Below are 5,298 nucleotides of genomic sequence, written 5' to 3'. Positions count from 1 at the left end.
GGGGAGTGGAGATCCGAACGCAGGCGTGCTTTAAGGGCAAAACGGGCGTCTTATGGGTGTGCATAATTAATACAGCAGCATCATCGACCACGTCACTTGGTTGTTTTATAGTCAGAACTGCTCGCATGATTGCGGTAGGAAAAACCAACCACAAGAATAGCGAGCAGTTCATACGCCGTTCGATGTACTCGATTAATCTAATAAATAGCGGACATGACATATGATGCGAGCGGCCAGGGGGCGTTTTTTTCCAAATAGCGAGCGCAAATGTTTTGTTCACTCGTTCAGACATGGAGGCGTCAACAGACCGCAAAGAGCGAACGGTCAATTTAAATAGCCAGCCCCTTTTTCTGAACGAGCGTCCGCAAATAGCGTCCTGCTCTGAATCAGACCCTAATTCTCTCTGTATACTAATCATAAATATGGGTATAATTGTCACCAATCGATCAACAATGATCAGAGGACTTTAGTGGCTAATGAGTCGTACCCAAATGTAAAACTAAAGAGTAATTAAAAAAAAAAAGCATCCAAAATTTAATTCAATAATTAACCCACAATATAAGACTAAACCACTTGGTAAAAAATCTTATCTAGAAAAATCCCAGGAGTTCCCACAAATAAATCCACTTAGTCATGTTGCATGTCTATGTACAGCCGCAATAAAAATCAAAGGACCCGTAATATTGCAGGGATATATGGTTATTATTTTGTTACGTGTGGTCCCCCCCCCACCCCCAAATGGAGTAATGCCCGATGAGGGTACAAACTGGTATTTCTGAGCCCAGCTGTAGGTGCCGAGGCTCACGGATGTTTTTGCCTTACCTATTGTTGGCCTACATGGCCAGTATACACTGGCAGCCATTAACTGGGATGTGCTTACTGAACCACAAGCACCAGCATGTCCTTCCGGTCAGTGGCGGCTAGCGCCTGCTGTTAAATGTGCCACCACAATAAATTGAAAATAAAACTTTTTAAAATAGTTTTATTGAGAAAAGACACTTGAGGGGCGATTCAATTGTTTTGGGTGCCTCGATAATTAATTTGCGCCCAATGTGGCAAATTCAGTTGTTTTGGGCGTCTCTCCCATCACTTTTAGATATAAAATCTGCTCCCCTCATTTTTTATCATGTAATCATCTGACTCTTTTGGGAAAAAAAAGTACAAGAAGGTTCAATAAATAGGGTAACTCTCATGGCGTAAATGTATTCAACTCGTACATATATGTATAATCACTAGTGTGGCCTTGGTACAGATTATATGTCCCCATACTTGTCTAAGTATTTCCCCATACACAAAGGCAACTATCCCGGCATAGAAGAGATAAGTGTCCAGCGCCTGAAGCCATGACATGGCGGCTTGCTGAGCTTCACCGTTGGTTGTGAATCGCCTTCCACCCAGGTGCTTCTTCAATGGTCAAAGAGATGGAGATCACTCTGTGCCAGGGCTGTAGGCAGGATGGTCCAGTACATCCCAATGGTAGCGCCGTAACAACTCACACATGTGGTTGGCTGAGTGTGTCCTCTGCAACCGGCTCAATGTGTCACAATAGCGGACAGCACTCACAGTATCTCTCTTGGTGAGGAAATCGGCAAGGAGCACGCCCTTGTGGTCCCAAAACACGGTCACCATGACCTTCTTTGCTGATGGAGCTGTTTTGAATCTCTTTGAAGGTGGGGACGATGCGCGTTTCCATGTCATGGATGATTGCTCCGTCACCTGTGTCACATGATGCACCCATGTTTCATCGCCTGTAACAATACGCTGCAGGAACTGCGCTCCCTCATGTTACCGCATCACAAGAGACATTCCCACCCTATTCTGTGAACTTCTGTGAGTTGCTTCGGTCCCCGGTGTGAGCACTTTTTCCTGTACCCCAGTTGCTCATGAACGATGTTGTGCACAGGACCCACTGAGGTGTTTAGTTCCTCAGCAATATCACTGTGGTGGACGCCAATGTCCGGCCGGATCGCTGCTCATCTTGCCCGTCTGTTCTGCTGTTACTACCGTACACCGGGACAAGTTGCTGATGAATTTCAGCTGCTGATGTGCCCTTTATACGCAGAAATCTGATCACACTACGCACCTCAATGTGTGACCGTGTTTCCGCCATCTTACATCTGATGCTGGGACAGTGTGACTGATATGAGGCGCAGTCTAATGGCCGTGGGGGGAAGCAGTGGTCTACCTGCTCTGGCCTGGCGGGAAGTTAGACTAAAATAGAGAACATTACACACCTGAGAGGTCTTATTGCCTCACTTATACCCCTTTCATACATACGACCCGGGAAATTTCCTGCTCAGACCCGGGACTTTCTCCTGTGCAAAACCCCGGGTATTTGGTCGAGACCCCCCTTTCACACTACAGCGTCTACCCGGGAATTCCCAGGTAGACCCCTTTCAGACAAGAGCAGGGTTTTTTAGATCACCTGCCTCTCCTCTGCCGTCTGCCCCTCCTAGCCTAGCCCCTCTCCGGCTGCCACTGATGAGGTCATCAAAATGCAGCAGCCACCCAATCCAGCCTTTTTTTTTTTTTTTATTGAACTTTATTAATAAATTATTTGTTTTATCTGCTATTTGCCATTCTCAGCCACCCCCCCCCCCCCCCCCAATGGGGAAGAGAGAGAACCCCTTCCGTTAATGTATTGCCATGGTGGTCCAGCGGGAGTGCGGGCGGCCCGCTGGGCCAGAGACCCGTCGGCGGTCTCCAGCGCTGGCGGGTGACCCCTGGCGTCCGGCTGGGGTCTTCTGTGTCGCATTCTACACCGACGGGGGTGGGAGCGCTGAGCATCCTATAGGACGCTCTGCGCTGCCAACTGAAAGCAGCAGCGCTGAACGTCCCTGCTGCCAACTCAAAGCATCAGTGCTGAGCATCCTATAGGACGCTCTGCGCTGCCAATTCAATGTTAGAGCTGCTTGGTGCAGCCCAGGAATAGTAAATTCCCGGGTAGCACCATTCAGACATAAGCAGGGTAATTCCCTGGTCGATTGAAGGGTCGGCTACCCGGGAACGTGTTTTCGGGTAGGTACCTTTCAGACATACGCGGCAACCCGGGAATTTGGCTGAGGCAGGCCAAATTCCCGGGATTCTCGGTATGTCTGAAAGGGGTATAATTGAACCACCCTGGTAGGTTCCATCTATGTACTGGGCACGTGTAAGATGCCTGTGACCTGAGCTATTTGGGTGGAATCAGATATAAATATATATTATTACTATGTAACAGTACGTAACAATACATTTCTGCTTGTGTCTCAATCCGCAAATATTCTTACCACCCAAAGTATGGTGAGCAAATTCTGCCATTTTATTTTAAACATCTGGATTCAATCATGAAAATCCCTAAAACCTGGACTGTAATGGCGGAGTTTGCTGAGCTAAAGTATCTGTCTAGTGTTCACTCTGTCTGGCAGCGGGCAGGGCGCCGGATCTAGAGTTAGGGCACATCTGCGCGGCGCTGAAAGGGGCCATGCCAATGAAAATGGAGCGTGTTTTTATGATGCATCCCCTTTTCGTCACTCTTGGAGGTGTGCCCCCAAGCGCCGAGGTCACTGTGAATGGAATATTTATCCCCGTGGTCTGGTCGGGAGCCGCTGGAGTGTGGACCTAATCGGGAGCTGCTATAACTATACAAGCTGTTACAGTGTGGCCATAAGGGAGACACAAGAGTGTGGATTAAGCTAGGAGATACCCTAACGTCACAAGCCTTTGGAAGGCGTTGTGGGCATATTTAGTCACACAGGAGCTTTTTTTATCGGGGCAGCCGCTTATTGGACCTTTTCCACAGGGTCCTCTTATGGTGACTATGGGACATATGTATCAAAGCTTAATGTGAGATAAAATTGTGAAATATATATCACCAACCAATCGGCTCCAAACGATCATTTCTTAAACACAGCCTGCAAAATGTAAGTTAGAAGCTGATTGGTTGGTGATACAGGTTGAGTCTCCAATATCCAAAATGCTTGGGACCAGGGGTATTTTGGCTAACGGAATATTTTGTATTTTGGAATAATTGCATACCATAATGAGAGATCTTGGGAATAGGACCCAAATATACACACAGAATGCATTTATGTATTATATACACCTTATACACACAGCCTGCAGGTAATTTTATACAATATTTTCAATAATTTTGTGGCTCAAGCAAAGTTTGTTGTCAGAAATGAAGTTCATTTATGTATCATATACACCTTATACACGAAGCCTGAAGGTGATTTTATACAATATTTTTAATTTGTGCCTTAGACAACGTTTGTGTACATTGAACCATGAAAAATCTAAGGTTTCATTATCTCAGTCATGCCAAAATTATTCCATATATCTGAATATTTGGATATGGGAGACTCAACCTGTATATATCTCACAATTTTATCTCGCATCAAGCTTTGATACATATGCCCCTAAGACAGGAAGATTATGTCAAACATAACCTATTCTATGAACACAATTATATGATGATCATATTTCTCATTGCGCTCACATAAGTATTTGCTCCGAATTGCTGCTATTAGTAACAGGTGTTTTGTTCTGGAAGTTTTAGCCTATATTTATAACTATTTAAGAAGAAGAATGTAGTGTACAATTAATGAGAAATAATTGATGTGATGAGCTAAGGATACGGACACAAGGACCAGTCCCCGGCAGGCGGCATTGCAGTAACTTGCTGTGAATGATTATGGATATGCAATAGCCCCTAGGACCTAGGTAGTCTGGAAGTGAATAAATACCAGAGTGAGATAAGACCTGTTAGGGATTCAGGATTGAAACCTCGGTAAATGCATTTAGGACTTGTGCTGAGACACAATAGGGCTGGCTTACATGCTGATTTATTGTCCTATTTATTTCTTGTGATTATTTGGAGTAATCTTTCAACTACTTCAATCCCATGGGCACGATTCAATTAAACGTGAAGTAAATAGCGCCGGGAATAATCTCCCAGAACTGTTCAATCCAGCGCGATGTTAGGTCGGGGAAGGCTCGTTCTCGCGCCTTAAACATGGTGTTTAGGCGTTGAGAGCATGCATTCTTCGACTAAACTTCCCGCCGCGATGCTGTTTTCCCGGCGCTAAGGGCAGAAAACAGCATCACGCCTGGACTTTGGTCGGATTTCGGAGATGAAATCCTCAGTCGGGGTTAGCAGCGCGATGGATTGAATTGCTCCAGGACCTCGTTCCCGGCGCTATTCACTTTGCGTTGAATAGAATCGTGCCCCATGTGCTGACATTCAATTACTATCAATGAATTACACTCTAATAGCTCCCATATGACTAATGAACAATCTTTTCCCCAACAGTGACA

Source organism: Taudactylus pleione, unplaced genomic scaffold (assembly GCF_031769625.1).
Source record: "Taudactylus pleione unplaced genomic scaffold, aTauple2 ptg000677l, whole genome shotgun sequence".
NCBI classification, from domain to species: domain Eukaryota; kingdom Metazoa; phylum Chordata; class Amphibia; order Anura; family Myobatrachidae; genus Taudactylus; species Taudactylus pleione.
Note: the sequence above shows the minus strand (reverse complement) of the source record.